Consider the following 18,103-nt stretch of genomic DNA (forward strand, 5'->3'; position numbering starts at 1 on the left):
GTTAAACCTAGGAGACCTAGGGAGGTTTGTTACACAGAATTAATGTGGCAATAAGTATAGACACATAGACCTTAAGAATTAGGTTGAAAGTAAATACTTGGAAAGTTTGTGTGGAATTGATTTGGGTATGGAAATATTCTCCAATTGAGAGCATGTTGAGTACTCTAATTTTCCTGGCTCTGACATAAATAATGGTATTTGCATGTTCTCTTATACATATACATCTACTTGTTGTTTCTTTCTTTTTTTAATTTCAGGACTTTCTTGGTTTCTTTAAGGATGCATGATGCTTCTGCTGTACTCTTCTTATTAGTACATATCATTGTGGTAGGCGGATAAATATAAGTCAACGATATGCTTGTGAACTAATCCCAAGAACCTGAGAATGTTAGTTTATTTGAAAAAGGGATCTTAGCAGATGTAAATAAATTAAGGCTATTGAGATAGGGGAGTGTTTTGGGATTCCTGGATGGATCTACAAAGTCATAAGAAATAACATTATAAAGGAGAAGTAGAGAAGTAGAGGGAGATTATACTGTCCAGAGAGGAGAAGGCAAGGGGAAGACAGAAGTAGAGATTCCTGTTATATAGCCACTAGCCAAGGAGTTCCAAGGAGTCCAGCAGCTACTAGAAATTAAAAGAGGCAAGGGATGGATTTTGTATATTTCACTTATACTCTGTACAGGTATCACAGCATTGCCAACACCTTGATTTGAACTTCCGACTTCCAGGAATGTGAGAGAATAAGCTTCTGTTTTTTTAAACCACTAAGTTTGTGGTACATATTATAGCAGCCACCAGAAACCAATCTATCACAATTAAAACAAGTATCTCATTGTAACAGTTTATTTTTATCTCTTTCTCATAATCACCAGATTTAAAATCAAGTAGATAAATCTCTCATTATTCAATCCTTATTGTTTTGGCAGACCTTACCTCAAAACAGTACCAAAATAAAATCTGTTCAACTTTTTTTAAAAAAAATCTTTATTGTTGAAAGTATTACATCTATCTCCTTTTTCTCCCCTTAAGCCTTTATAGCCCATCTCTGTCACCAACCCCAGGCCTCCACCACCCTATTGTCTGTGTCCATGGATTATACATATTTTCAGACAAGTTCTTTAGTTGATCTCTTCACACCCACCCACCCACCCCACCCACCTTCCCACTGAGATTTGACAATCCATTTGATGCTTCTATGTCACTAGATCTATTTTGTTCGTCAGTTTATTTTGTTCATTAGATTCCATATATGAGTGAGATCATGTGATACTTGTCTTTCAATTTGTATATGTGATTTATCACCACGTTTATGGATTTGTGAAATCCCTGGAATAAATAATCGCATTTGGTCATGGTGTATGATCTTACATATATATATATATATATATATATACATATATATATATATATATATATATATATATATATATATATATGACTAATGTGCAAATTGTTCCCACAGGAGTTCAACCAGGAGACTGATTACTCGCTATGACGTGCACTGACCACCAGGGGGCAGCATGGAACAAAGTAAGGCCCCAGCCGGCAGCCAGCAGTGGACAGCCAGCAGCTGGGGAATGGAGGCCCCAGCCAGCAGCCTGAACGCCTCAATCAGCCCTGATTGATGGCCAGACCTGGGGAGCCTACCTTTGCATGAATTTCGTTCACTGGGCATCTAGTTTTAATATATTCCTGGATCCGATTTGCTACTATTTGGTTGATGATTTTAGTATCTATGTTCATCAGGAACACGGGCTTATAATTTTCTTTCTTTGTAGCATCTTTATCTGGTTTTGGAATTAGGATAATGCTTGCCTTAAAACATGAACTTGGAAGTGTTCCTTCCTCTTGCATTTTTTGAATATTTTGAGGATAGGTGTTAGTTCTTTGAATGTTTGGTAAAACTCCCCTGTGAAGCCATCCAAAGCAGGGCTTATGTTTGATGTAAGTTGTTTTTTTGTTTGTTTTTTTTGTTTGTTTTTTTAACACTGCTTCAATTTCCTCAATTGTTATTGACCTTTTCAGGTTTTCTGAAGTCTGTTGTTATTTCATCACTTTCATTTTAGATTTTAAGTATTTGGGTTCTCTCCCTTTGTTTCTTGATGACTCTGGCTAATCCTATATATATTTTCAAAGAACCTGCTCTTGGTTTCATTCTTTTTTTGAGTCTCTATGTCAGTTATTTCTGTGCTCATACTTATTATTTCCTTCCTTCAACTTACTCTGGGATTTCTTGTTGTTCTCTTTATAATTATTTAAGTTGATGGGTTAAATAGTTTATTATTAATTTTTCTTGCTTTTTGAGGTAGGCCTGTAATGCAAGAACTTCCCTCTTGGGACTGCTTTTGCTGTGTCCCACAGATTTTGGGTTATTGTGTGTTCATTTTTATTTGTTTCCAGGAAGTTTTTTATTTCTTTCTTGATATCACTGAATATTTTTGACAATTTTTTCTCCATTTTTTTCCATTGTGATCTGAGAAGATGCTTAATAAGATTTCAATCTTCTTGAACTTGTAGAGACTTTTTTTGTGTCCTAACATGTGGTGTGTCTTTGAGATGACCCCTGTGCACTTAAGAAGAATGCATATTCTGCAGCTTTGTGGTGAAATGTTCTATAAATGTCAATTAAATCGATCTAATCCAGTGTGTCATTTAGAGTCACTGTTTCCTTGTTAACTTTTTGTCTCCAAGATCTATCCAGTGAAGTCAGTAGGGTCTTAAAGTCCACTACAATGAATGCATTGCTGTTGATTTCTCCCTTACAGTCCTCTGGAAGTTTTTTATATATTTAGGTGCTCCTATATTGGGTGCATATATGTTTACTAAGGTTATATCCTCTTGTTGTATTGATCCCTTTAGTATTATGTAGTGACCTTTGTTGTCTCTTGTGATAGCTCTCATTTTGAAGTTTATTTTGTCAGATATGTGCACCAAGGTCTGCTTTTCATAGCCCAGACCTCAGCTTTTATATCATTTCCATTAACATGGTAAATTTTTTGCATCCCTTCATCCTCATTCTGTGTGAATCTTTTATTCTGAGGTGGGCCTCTTGTAGGTAGCATATAATTGTGGCATGTTTTTGTATCCATTCAGTTACCATATGTCTTTTGATTGGAGGATTTAATCCATTTACATTTAAGCTTATTATTGATAGGTACTTAGTTGTTGCCATTTTAAATCTTTATGCCTATGCTTCTCTATAACTCTATTTCTTCCTCTCATTAGAGCTGTCCCTTTAGCATTTCTTGCAGTGTTGGTTTGGTGGTGATCCTTTTTTTTTTTTTTTTTTTTGAAGCTTTTTATTTCACCATCTGTTTTGAATGATAACCTTGCTGGATATAGTAATCTTGCTTTCAGATCATTCCTTTTCATTACCTTGAGTACTTCATGCCATTCTCTTCTGGCCTGTAGAGCTTTTGATAAAAAATCAGCTGACAGCCCTAACCAGTTTGGCTCAATGAATAGATCATCAGCCTGCGGACTCAAGGGTCCCAGATTCAATTCTGGTCAAGAGCATGTACCTTGGTTGCAGGCATATCCCTAGCAAGGGTGTGCAGGAGACAACTGATTGATGTTTCTCTCTCATCGATGTTTCTAACTCTCTCTCCCTCTCCCTTCCTCTCTGTAAAAAAAAATATTTTTAAAAAATCAGCTGACAGCCTTATTGGAAATGGGCTTGTTTGTGTTCTTCTTGCTTGGGATACTCTGTGCCTCCTGAACTTGTATGACTTTTTACTTCACAAAATTAGGGAAGTTTTCTGACATTATTTTTTCAAATATGTTCTCTATCCCTTGCTCACTTTCTTTCCTTTTTTTTTTTTTGCACTCCTATCATATGAATATTGCTGTGTTTCATGTTGAACCACAGTTCCCTTTAGCTATCTCCCTGTTTTTCAATTGTTTTTATTTTCGTTTTGGTTCTCTGATTGAGTGATTTTTTTTCTACCCTGTCTTAATTCACTGATCTGATCCTCAGCTTTTCCTAATCTTCTGTGTATTCCATCCACTATGTTATTTATTAGTACTACTAGTATGTCATTCTTTAAAGTTACTATGCCTTTTCTCATGCTGTTGAACATCTTTGCCATTATTATTTTGAACTCTATTATCTGATAAGTTTCTTATCTCAATTTCATTTAGCTCTTCTTCTGGATAATTATTTTGTTCTTTTATTTAGGGCTTGGTTTTGTCTCCCTATTTTGGCTGCCTGCTTGGGTTTGTGACTATGTCTTAAGTAGACCTGCTATGCCACCAAATCTCTAGTGCAGGACAGTTTTATACACTGTTTCTGACTGGCTCTGAGTATCCTGTTTTTAGCTATCAGCAATCCACAACTTGTTGCTCCTTTTTCTGGTGCTGGGTATCTTTGGAGGGGACCGAAATGTGCACTAAGGTCTGCTTTTCCTGGTCCAGTCCCGAATTAGATCAGACTAAGACTTAAAGCCTCCAGAGACCTGCCTCTGCCTGCAGTGGAATTGTATTCAGTCCTGATTATCCTCAGGCTATAGACCACATGTGGCTGAGAGGTTTTCTGGCAGGGTGGGGCAACTACTTCTACCTGCCGTCTGGTTGTTATCCTCAGTCTCTTAATGGGCCTCAGAAATTTCACAGTGTGGGGCAAGGGGTTTTCCAATAGGGTGGGGTAACTGTCTTCCCCCAGGCAAAACCCTCCTGGATAGCAAAGGTCTCCTAGAGAAGGATGTCCTCTGCAGTGTGAGAGAATGACTCAGCACAGGAAACCTAGGTGTCTGCCTTCTGAGGTCTAACCCCAGAACCTCCAAACCTGGCTACTGTTCACTCAGCTCTAGTCCACTCTGCCTTCCCTTTCCTGGAGCCAAGGTGAATGTACATGAAATTTTGTGTGTTGTCCCTTTAAGAGTGTTCCTGTATTTCCAGCCTTCTCTTGCTGGCACACATCAATCCTGCTACTTTCCACACCCAGCTGTTTTGTGGGCTCCTTTCTCAGTTCTGGTGCTCTCCGCTGGGGAGCCCAGCTTGGGGTTTAGACTCCAGAGTTCTCAGTGGGAACCCCTCACAGCTGAAGTATCCCTTTGGAACTTCAATTGCTGCTTGAGGGAGCCCAGCCAGCCCCTTTGCTCCTCCACAATTCCTGCCAGTCTCTATATGTACTCCACTTTCCATCCTTGGTTATCAGATTCTCTCCAGCGAGTCTTCAGTTGATTATTCAGGATTTTTTTTTTTTTTTGTATTTTAGTTATATTTCCAGTTTGGTCCTGGAGCATCAGTGTAGAGTCCATGGAGAGTCAATCCCTCTGAGCTCCAGCACCCAGTGGTGGCATTGGGTGAACCAGGGTTCTACAGGGAGGCATCAGAGCAGGAACTCAGTGGGGTGGGGCTTTCTCCCAGATGGAGGTGCTCTCAGGGGTCATTGTTCCAGTTCTAGGACCTGCCTCATCCCAAAGCTGACTAGGTAGTGATTAACAATCCTAATATATAAAAAGCCAGGGGCTGTCACAACCAAAACAACCAGACAGATGACACAACACAGGCTGCGTGGGGTGACTAGGCCGGCAAGGGCGTTAGTGAGGGATGACCAAACGACTGAACAAACAGGCTGTGTGGGGTGACCAGCCTGGCAGGGGGGTTAGTGAGGGACAACCAAATGACTAAACAGCAGGCTGCGTGGAGCGAACAGGCCATCAAGAGGGTTAGTGAGGAATGACCAAATGACTGAACAGCAGGCTGCATGGGGCAACCAGGCCGGCAGGGGGGTGCAGTTGGGGGTAAACAGGCTGGAGAGGGGATTAATGAGGAGCAACCAAATGACTGAACAGCAGGTTGTGTGGGGTGACCAGGCCGGCATGGGGTGCAGTTAGGGTCAATAAGGCCAGCAGGCAGAGGCGATTAGGGGTGATCAGGCTGCAGGGGAGGCAGTTAGGGGCGATCAGGCAGGCAGACAGGCAAGTGGTTAGGAGCCAGCAGTCCCGTATTGTGAGAGGGATGTCCGACTGCCAATTTAGGCCCAATCCCTGAGATTGGGCCTAAACTGGCAGTCGGACATCCCCTGAAGGGTCTCAGATTAGAGAGGGTGCAGGTTTGGCTGAGGGGACCCCCCATGCACAAATTGTGTGCACCAGGCCTCTAGTCTATAATAATAAAAGCATAATATGCTAATTAGACCAGACATCCTTCAGACAACCTTCTGGACAAAGCTGGGCCTGCAAGGGAAGCCCAGGTCCCGGGTGCCTGCTTGCAGCCATAGGGAAGCCCAGGTCCTGGGTGCCAGAGGGAAGCCAGTGCCAGTAGCAGGGGGAAGGAAGGTCTATTCTTGCACGGTTTTCATTCATTGGGCCTCTAGTTTAACATAATTGCTCTCACACTTTTCTGTAAATATACTGTATTCTCCTTGTTAAAATTTTTGTCTGTATTGCCAAACAATGAGTAAAGTAAGCTATGTCACAGAACAATAAATTAAATATGAACTCAAGATATTGATGTATATATTGTCTATTATTTATTTACTAGAGGCCTGGTGCATGAAATTTGTGCACTGGAGGAGGTGTCCTTCAGCCCAGCCTGCAACCTCTCCAATCTGGGGAATGGAGACCCCTCAGGGAATGTCTGACTGCCGGTTTAGGGATCAGGCCTAAACTGGCAGTTGGACATCCCGCTCACAATCCAGGACTGCTGGCTCCCAGCCGCTCGCCTGCCTGGCTGCCTGATTTCCCCCTAACTACTCCCCTGCTAGCCTGATTGATGCCTAACTGCTCCCCTGCTGGCCCAGTTGCCCCTAACTGCCCTCCCCTGCAGGCCTGGTCACCCCCAACTGCCCTCCCCAGGTCACCCCTAACTGCCCTCCACTGCTGGCCTGATCACCCACAACTACCCTCCCATGCTGGCCATCTTGTAGCGGCCATCTTTGCCCACATGGGGGCAGCCATCTTGTGTGAGGGTCAATTTGCATATTACCTCTTTATTATATAGGATTAGAATCCTGAGGAATTTATCTCAATTTTACTGATTTTACTTTAATTTTAAAGACGTGTCATTTTAAATTAAGTCCCTCAACAAAAATAATATATGGATTAGCATTATTTTATATATCCATCATATAATTATTATTCAGCAAATGTCCTCAATAAATTGCAGATACCCATATAAATGACAGATTCATTGCATCAAAGAGAATATAGCCTAGCAGAGGAAATAAAATTAAATTGACAAAACAGGTTAATTTATAATATTATAAACATTATTATAAATGTAATCAGAAGAGCCATGGAGACAAATAAGAGAAAGACCTTATTCTTATTGAAGGCTGAAAATAGAGATAAAAATTTCTTCCAAAATAATGCAAAACCCATTTTTGGTTTTGAAGGACTACTGGGATTTGGACATGTGATAAAGGATAAACCCTTGTGGAAGGTACTCTAAGCAAAGCAACGTATGCTAAGCTTCAGCAATTGGAGGACACATGGGACATTCTGAAAATGCAGCGCGTCTGTGAAGCATAAAGAGAATGAGATCAGTGAAGTCAGAATTAAAGAGATTTTTATATTGTGCTGCATGGGGTACTCATACAAACGCTCTTTTCTGTTTTTTGCAGGTTTTTAGACCAACTCTAGGAAATGCTTTGATTACATGGAATATATTTTTGGAAAATCTTTGTTCCTGGAGAATATGATTCCAAATAATTATTTAAATAGCAATTTTTTCTTCTTTTTATCTCTTCTTTACATGAAAGTATATCACTGAACACTGATGACAATGAAACTTTCATTGAAATAGGGATTTCATAGCTTACTAAGCAGTGCATTTCCTAGTGACTGCCAGTTACTGGGACCTCTTTCACAGGAACTCCTGGAAGAGGCTCAAGAAAACTATGGTTGGTGAGTCAATCCATGTTAAAGGCTCAATAGCCAGATTCTTTGGAAAAACCCTTATCAAAATAAAAAGTATTGTTTCTGAAAATTATAACTCACATAATAAGAAAAATTAAGTGCAATAAAATGCCAAACGATTTTATAAATATTAATAACTTAGTATGACTAAGTGCTTTTATATCACAGATTGAATTTAAAAAGGGCATATAGAAAAAAATTTTTAAAAATTAAATATAATCTAACCTTGCAGAAGACCATGCATACCGTTATAGTGATTACATTAGGGGAGGGAGAGGCAGAAAGAATATTTTGTCTTGAAAATGCAAATAGTATTCAAGTATTTAATGTGTTCATGACCTTACACATAAAATCAAACTAATATATATCAGATTAAAAAATGATACCAAAAAGCATTAGCTGCCTGCACCAGCTTTTCCCCTCGTAGGACAGATTGCCACATCTGTGGCCTGAGCCCAAAGGATTGAAGACTAAACTCCAAATGCTGATCAGTCATTTTCCAATTGTACCAGAAACCATAGGATTAGAAATTCATCATTTCCCACTGGATTATACATGCTATTCTCCTGGTTTCTCCTTCAAGTAATGTTCTCTGGGAGCCATGACATAGTTAAGACTTAAACCATCCTTCTGTTAATAATGTGTCCTGCTTCTGTAGCACAAGAGGCCATGGACTGAGTTTTAGTCCTTTCAGTCTGGGTAACATAGACAACAGGAACTAATGCTCAACTTCTGGAGGCTGCAAAGATCAAGCTCATGGTTCCTCATGGTTACGTGTTCTGGAGAGGTCTCTCTTCCTTGTCCACATGGACAACTTCTTACTGAGTGCTCACTTGGCAGAGGGCCAGGAATCTCTCTGGAGCCTCCTTACAAGAACACTGCTTATGAGGGCACTATTAATTCTGTTTATGAGGAGTCTATCTTCATCTTATAATAATATCCCAAAGACCCTCGTACAATCATCTTTGGTGGTAAGGATTCTACATATAAATTTTGAGAGAATATAAAATTTAGACCGTAGCAACTGAAAAACACACAGACAAAATAAAAACACAAAACAGAAGCTACTACTGAAAAATCCTATATAATAAAAGCATAATATGCAATTGTCTCCTCGATGGGAGTTCTTCAGGGAGTTTGACTAGGGGGAAGGCCAGCAAAGAGAAGGGAGGGAGGCCCTGGCCAGCAGCAGCAGGTGGCTGGGGGAAGGGAGGGAGTACCTGGCTGGAAGCCGGCAGTCACTAGGGACCCTACCAGTGCACGAATTTTGTGCACTGGGCCTCTAGTTATTAATATTTCCCAATTTTATTAATGTCAAGTTTTTGATAAATGCATATGTTCAGCTGATATGTTCTAGCCAAATATGTAAAAGTATCATGCAAAAATTTCAGTGAAAAATGAAAATGTTCTCTACTGTGAAACTGACCTCCAAAGATATACATCTTCGAATTTAAAAAAAAGTAAAAAACTTCCAGACTATTCTATTCTAAAGCAATGTGCTTTATAGAAAACTAGAGATACAGCACAATTCAATTAATACCTTTAGAGACTTTTAAAGTCCTAGTAAATATTTTATTGACCATTTTATGTTTTTAATAAATGAAGTGCATAAGGCACCAGAGAAACTAGAAAAAAACTGTTATTCTTTTCAATTTTATGATCCCTCTCCCATTTGTTGTATAAGAGTTTATCTATAATTTGTAATGATACAGTACATCAATTCTAATAGAATGTATTACAATATTCAGAATTCTCAAAGCACAGAGTAATAAAATGCCTTGCACTCTACATATGATTTTAAAATTTAAAATTTAAACAGGATTATGTACATAATAGAAATAAACCTCTTAAAATACTCATACCTGGTCATTGACAAGTGAAAAAACTTCTATATTGTCTGTGGTTTGGGAATTTATAATTAAGTTTAATATAAAAATTGAAATATGTTGTTGATACAGTAGCTGAATCAACATGACTACAAAAAGTTCTGGTAAAATACTATTCCAGAGCATAAATGTAATTTATTTGCATAAACTGTATGACTTAGCACAGCACATTATCTTTTGGGAAATAGTCTATTTTATCATATTTCTTGAACAAGGCACTATATAATTAGTTAATGTCTCAAAAATAAGATTCTTGACTACTGATATTATAATTTTCAATTTATATGTTCTCTACAATACTATGAAATAATAATATTTTTCTAATGGAAAATGTACTATAGAAATGTCATCAAGGAATAGGGGAAAAGAGAAAAAAGTGTCCCATTGTGCAGAAAGAAAAACTCCAGGCAAGGAGAAAAAGAAATGTAATATTCTTAGCACTGCAGTTCATGGAGTCCTATAGGCACTTTGTTGGTTTGTTGGGTATAAAAACATCATATAAAAATAGCAAAAGTAAAGGGAGTGATTTTCAACATTTTATTTCTATATTTATGTCTACCATGTTTTTTTTGTTGTTGTTTTGTTTTATGGTAAATCTGTCATTCCCAATGGTCTTGTTTAGATTCACAAATAGTCATAACTTAACTATCAAGTCTTGCTGAATAAGCAAGTCAGGGTTAGATAATTAATTCTAAAAAATAAATGTTACACACCAGAACTTAAATGGTTTTATCCACCAAATTGCTGTCTACTTTCCAACTTTGACAAGGGTCAGCTTTATAACATACCTCCCTTCTAAATGTTTTATTTATGTTAATATCAGGCACTGAAGGCACATCATATTAATTGTAGCTAATGACTGTAGACCTTGAACATCAGGTCCTCAAGTGTCATTTTGTTCAACATCTCTTCATTACTACATTGATGAGATGCCACACAAGCTTAACTTTTGTTTATGTCAACTAGCCTATGGTAAAACTGGCTTTGATAAACACCATTTTGCTTAGAGTCACAGAATCTATAAATGACATTAAGTAAAGGCTTACTGTACAATTCTTTAACAATCACCTTCTCTATGCCCAAGTGATGTCCTCTTAAAATAGTGCAAATATGTACTTTAGAAGATTTTACTACTTTTAAGTAAAATAATACATATAAAACACATTGCCCAGGATGTCAGCATCATGGTGGCGTGAGAAGTCCTCTTGGTTTCTTCTCTTCAAGTTACCACAAATCAAACAAGGGTAACTCAACGAAAGATTTCCTGCTTAACAAATAACCACATCTGAGAGATCTGCCTGGGGAGTCACCTAAAGATGGGTGTATTGAATAAAGCAGGAGAGGCAGGGCAGAGGAAAGTACAAAGAAGCAGCCTCAGATGCAGTTTGCTGCTCAGCATGGCCTCAGCTGATGGTAGCAGTGGAGGGTAGTGTTATAGCCTTTATTCTGTAGCCCAGAGAAATAGGAGGGGCATAGGCAGAATTCCAGACTGAGTAGCTGGTATACATTGTGGCTGAGCCCAATGAGAGGGTTAAAGACACAGGGCAAAGGTGTAGAGCTATGGTCTGGCAGCCACCATTCCCAGAGAAAAATAAAGCCCAGATTTGCAATCACACCTTCCCTCACCATTCCTTCCTATGCTTGGCTCCAGCTGATGCAGTAGCAGTAGAGATGCTAGTTGCAGCCCTCACTCAGCAGTTCAGAGGTGGGGCAGAGGGGCAGAAACACCATTCCTGAGTGGCCAGTACACACTACAGTTAAACCCAGTAGAAAAGAACAAATCTACAGACACATACTCCTTCAACTACTGCTCCTCCATAACAGTAACCTATGGTAGTGGCAGCTGATATACATCAAATCCTACAGTGTAGCTGACAGCCTCTGGTTGCAAGGAGGCAACACTGGGAATTCACAGGCATGGAGTCAAATCACCTGCAACCTCTCACCGTGGGAGTGGAACCCTGAGAAAAAGGTGGTTACAGATATGATAACTACCTTCTCAGGGAATATAGGGCATTTTCCATGGCCCAGGCCACATCATCCTATAGATATAAGAAGTCCCAGTAGCACAGATCAGAGAAAACAAAAACTAATGCTATACCATAAGTTTTTACACCATAAACTGTAAAATACAAGAAAGACCTCTACTTTTCAAACTGTTAAATTTTTAACAAAACGAAAGATCTCAATACCTCAACTGCCCAGGCAGAGAAACAATTCATCAAGTACCATAAATAAACAGGGTAGGTCAGAAAAAAAAAAAAAAAAGAAAAGTCTCCAGAAAACAAATTCAAGACATTAAAGACTGTGCTATAAATGACAGAGAATTCAAGATGGCAGTTCTGAAATAACTCAATGAGACAGAAGAAAACTCAGAAAAGCAGATCAGTGAGCTCAGGAACAAAGCCAATGAACAAAAGGAGTAATTTACAAAAGAGATTGAAACTATAACAAAGAACAAACAAATCCTGGAGCTTAATAAATGAATAAATAATATTAATAATTAGAGAGGTAAAGAAATATAGCTGACCAAATAAAATAGATAATTAGTGATCTTGAAATAGAAAGCAAAAAATAATAAATGGAAGAGGACAGAGAATTTTAAAAAATGATCTAATTCTGAGAATTATTAGACACCATCAGAAAGAGCAATCCTATATAATAAAAGCTTAATATGCTAAGTGTCCGGTTGACTGGATGGCTGTTCAACCAATCAAAGTGTAATATACTAATGATGTGCTAAGGCCACTCAACCACTTGCTATGACATTGACTGACCACCAGGGAGCAGACGGTGGATCAGTCGACCAGTCGCTGTGATGTGCACTAACCATCAGGGGGCAGATAGTCTACCAGCTGATCAGTCGCTATGACAAGCACTGACCACCAGGGGGAAGATGCTTCTACCTGTAGGTTAGCTTGCTGCTGGGGTCCGGCCAATTGGGACTGAGCAAGACAGGCCGAACACACCCTGGAGCCTTCCTGCAGTCCCACTCTGGCTGGCCAACATCCCGCATCCCTTCCTGGCCCCAATCATCCACTGGTGGGGTCCCTTGGCCTAGCCTGCACCCTCTCACAATCCAGGACCCTTCAGAGGATATCGGAGAGACAGTTTTGGCCTGATCCTGCAGGCCAGGCCGAGGGACCCTGCTGGTGCATGAATTCGTGCACCGGGCCTCTAGCCTATATAATAAAAGCCTAAGTAACTGTAACAGCAGAATGACCAGAATGACCAGTCACTATGATGTACATTGACCACCAGGGGGCAGACACTCAACGCAGGAGCTGTCCCCTGGTGGTCAGTGCGCTCCCACAGCAGGAATGCCACTCAACCAGAAGCTGGGCTTATGGCTGGAGAGTGCAGCGGCCATGGCAGGACCCTCTCCCGACTTCGCAGCAGCAGGTGCAGTGGGCTGGGATGAGCATGAGCATCACTGGCTCCAATTCAGGCTATTCTGTGGACGCCTGCTGCTTGGCACACTGCTACATCCCTGAGGAGTCCCGGACTGTGAGAGAGTGCAGGCCGACTGAGGGGACCCCCCCTCCAGTGCACGATTTTGTTCACCAGGCCTCTAGTATAAATATAACGGGTACACCAGAAGGAGAAGAGAGGGTAAAGAAAACAGAAAATCTATTCAAACAAATAATCAGAACTTCCCAAGCCTAAGAAAAGAGAGAGGCCCTTGAATTCAAGTAGTTAAGAGAACAACTAATTATTTCAATGCATAAAGACCTTCTCTAAGGCACATTATATTAAAACTGTCAAAAATCAATGACATTATTTGCAGATGACATGATATTGTAATAGAAAGTCCCAAAGACTCCATCAAAAAACTATTAGACTTAATAGATGAATTTGGCAATGTAGCAGGATATAAAATGAACACCCACAAATCTATGGATGTTTTTATACACCAACAATGAACTCACAAAAAGAGAAACTAAAAACAATCCCATTTACCGATGCAACAAAAAAATTAAGATACCTAGGAATAAACTTAACTAAGAAGGTAAAAGACCTGTACTCAGAAAATTACAGAACGCTGAAAAAAGAGATAGTGGAAGAATATACCATGCTCATAGATTGGTAGAATCAACATCATTAAAATGTCCATACTACCCAAGGCAATATATAGATTCAATGCACTCCCCATTAAAATATCAACAGCATACTTCACAGATCTACAACAAATTCTCTGAAAATTCAAATAGAATAAAAAAAGACCCTAAGTAGACGCAGCAATCCTGAGAAAGAAAAGCGAAGTTGGAGGGATCACAATACCAGATATCAAGCTATACTACAAAGACACTATTGTCAAAACTGCCTGGGAAAGCACATAAATAGACATATAGACAAATGGAACAGAATAGAGAACCCAGAAATCAACCCAAGCCATTATACTCAATTAATATTTGATACAGGAGACAAGAGCATACAATGGAGTCAAATCAAGACAGTCTCTTCAATAAATGGTGTTGGGAAAATTGGACAGATACATGAAAAAAAATGAAATTAGACCACCAACTTATGCCATCCACAAAAATAAACTCAAAATGGATAAAGGACTTAAACGTAAGATGGGGAAACCATAAAAATCTTCGATGAAGCCATGGACAGCAAAATAGCTGACATTAGTTGTAGCGATATCTTTACCGATACATCTCCTAGGGCAGTGGTCAGCAAACTCATTAGTCAACAGAGCCAAATATCAACAGTACAATGATTGAAATTTCTTTTGAGAGCCAAATTTTTTAAACTTAAACTTCTTCTAATGTCACTTCTTCAAAATAGACTCGCCCAGGCCTTGGTATTTTGTGGAAGAGCCACACTCAAGGGGCCAAAGAGCTGCATGTGGCTCGTGAGCTGCAGTTTGCCAACCATTGTCCTAAGGCAATGGAAACTAAGGAGAAAATAAACAAACAGGACTACATCAAAATAAAAAGCTTTTGCACAGCAAAAGAAACCATCAACAAAACAACAAGAAAGCCCACTGCATGGGAGAACATATTTGCCAATGTTATCTCTGATAAGGGTTTAATCTCCAAAATTTATAGAGAACTCATAGAACTTAACAAAGGAATGGTAAACAATCCAATAAAAAAAATGGGCAAAGGATTTAAATAGACACTTTTCAAAAGAGGACATACAGAAGATCAAGCGACATATGAAAACATGTTCAAAGTCACTAATCATCCGAGAGAGGTACTATCTCACACCTGTCAGAATTTCTATCATCAACAAATTAACAAACTGTAAGTGTTGTTGAGGATGCAGAGAAAAAGGAACCTCGTGCACTGCTGGTGGGAATGCAGACTGGTGCAGCCACTGTGGAGAACAGTATGGCCTTTCCTCAAAAAAACAAAAATGGAACTGCCATTAGACCCAGTAATCCCACTTCTAGGAATATATCCCAAGAAACCAGAAACACCAATCAGAAAGGACATATGCACCCCTATGTTCATAGCAGCACAATTTACAATAGCTAAGATTTGGAAACAGCCTAAGTGCCCATCAGCAGATGAGTGGATTAGAAAGCTGTGGTACATCTACACAATGGAATGCTATGCTGCTGAAAAAAGAAGGAATTCTTACCATTTGCAGCAGCATGGATGGAACTGGAGAGCATTATACTATATGAAATAAGTTAGTCAGAGAAAGATAAATATCACAGGATCTCACTCATTTGTGGAATATAATGAACAACATAAACTGATGAGTAAAAATAGAACCAGAGTGATTGAAGCATGGAACAGACTGTCCAACCTATGGTTTGAGGGGAAAAGAGATCAACCAAAGGACTTGTATGCGTGCATATAAGCATAACCAATGGACACAGGAGGGCATGTGCTGGGGGGTGGGGCAGCTGGGGAGAGGTCAATGGGGGAAAAGGAGACTTATGTAATACTTTTAACAATAAAGAATTTTATAAAACAGAAAAAATAAAAAGGCAATGACAAAGAATTCTCAAGGCTGCTGGATGGGGAGAGGGGGGCACTACAACCTGTAAAAGAAACCCAATTAGATTCTCATCAGATATTTTAGCAGGAACATTATCAGCTAGGGGAGAATAAAATTAAATATTCAAAAAACTGAAGAAAGAATTCACCAACCAGGAGTAATATGAGCAACAATGTAACTTTTAGATATGAAGAAGAAATGAAGGCTTTTCCAGTCAAGAAAAAGGTGAGGGAATTTATCACCACAGAACAGCATTACAGGAATTTTGAAAGGAGCTCCTCCTACCTAAAACAAAAGGTTACAATAAAAAAGAAACAGATAGGGGCAGTAATTGCAACTCTATTTCAGAATAGGATATTAAACACTTACTTATCATATAAATGTTAAATGGGGTAAGAGCATTAAAAAATACTATAGCTTCTGCAATTTGGAAACAAACACACAAGATAAAGAAAAATAATTTGTGAAAACTAAAACATAATAGGGAGGGGGGAAGACTGAAGTTGCACAGGTGGAGAAAAATTGCAATCAGAATAAAAAAGGAATATTATATGTATAAATTTTCTTTTTACATAAACATAATGGTAACCACAAAATAAAAATCTGGAACTAGTAGAACACACACACACACACACACACACACACACAAGAAACAGAGGAAAACATTATAGAATACCACCAAAATAAAATAGCACAAGGAAAAAGTAAATGGAGACACAGAGCTACCAGAAAACAACATGTAAAAAGGCTGCAGCAATCCAAATTTACCAATAATCTCCCTAAATGTAAATGGGCTGAATTCACCAATCAAAGGGCACAAAGTTCCTGATGAATAAAATAGAATCAGAGACATGGAGACATGGAACAGACGGACAAATCTCAGTGGGAAGGGGGAAGGGAGGTGGGAAGAAATTAACCAAAGAACTTATATGCATATATGCATTACCTATCGACACAGACAATAGGGTGGTGAAGGCCTGGGGTGGGAACCAGGCCTGGGGTAATGGGTTAAAAGGGGAAGATATCTGTAATACTCTCAACAATAAAGATATTAAAAAGAAAATGTTGTGTCTAAATTGTATGTCTCCATGTAGAACTCTGGAGGGAGTTGTTGATTCTTCTGTTTTTTTTTGTTGTTGTTGTTTAAAGTATTACAGATAGTGGTACATATGTCTCCTTTTTTACCCATTGACCCCCCCCCCCCCCACCAGAAAACTGGTGCATCTACACCAGCCGTGGGCAAACTACTGCCCGCGGGCCGGATCCGGCCCGTTCAGCTGTTCTATCCGGCCCGCGGAACCGAAAGAACAGAGGGTTCTCTTGCTCTCCCCTCCACTCCTTTACTTTGAATTTATATTAGTTCACACAAACACTCCATCCATGCCTTTGTTCTGGCCCTCCGGTCCAGTTTAAGAACCCATTGTGGCCCTCGAGTCAAAAAGTTTGCCCACCCCTGAAATGATTCTTCTTAAGAAAGCAACAGTGATTGGAACTTATGTGGTGGGAGAGCATGCAGGTTGCACATAGACATAGAGGCTGTGTTATGATTCCCACACCACAGTGGGGTTTGTAACAGTTTCCTTCCTCAGCCAGGAGGTCGCCAATGCGTAGACAGAAACTGAGGTTTCTTTGAGATGTAAATTCATCAGTCCATCATGATGAGATAGTTAGAGTGTCACCAAATGGTGTTGCTGCAAGATACTATGTTGTAAAAAGAAGGAAGATATTTTCTTTCCTCTGTCAGGTACATGTTGTATTTATAGGAGTGTTTAAATTTTTTCTTAAGACTCTGTTTTCTGACTAAATTGGTATTTATTTGATAGTATTGTCTTATGGAAATGGCTAAAGGAAGAATGTGATCAAATGTCCTCTGACCTTTTAAAGTCCCAGGGTATTTCTCTTGACATTTTAAAAGTGAGGATTCTACATTTTTTTTACAGAAAATCAGCCAAACCAACGAATGCAGCAGCAGAGCAGTTGTTTAGAGGTAAATGTGAGAGACCAAAGTCACCAGAAATGAGGCACATATGGTGTAAACAAAACTGCTTAATTTTTAATTAAACAAAATTATTCCCCAAGGAATCGTGTCCAGGTCTCCACGCCCAAACAGGGGAGAGGTGGGAAGACCTTTCCAGGAGCCGCCATTGTGCCCTGACATGCACTTCTATCCTATTTGCCTCACACGGCATGGCATAGCGACCTCCAGTCACCTCCTCAGTTACATGGCAGGGCCCTCTTTGCATTGCAAGACCTAGGCCAGGTTTGGTTTAGTGAGGGTGATGCTCTCATGATGCTTCTTCCTGGCCTTTACACTTAGAGAAGGCTACCCCTTGCTCTAAGAAAAACAAAGAGAATAAATTAAGCTGATCATACCAGTAGTCCACATCCACTCCA

This window comes from Plecotus auritus (genome assembly GCF_963455305.1).
Source record: "Plecotus auritus genome assembly, chromosome: 5".
NCBI classification, from domain to species: Eukaryota; Metazoa; Chordata; class Mammalia; order Chiroptera; family Vespertilionidae; genus Plecotus; species Plecotus auritus.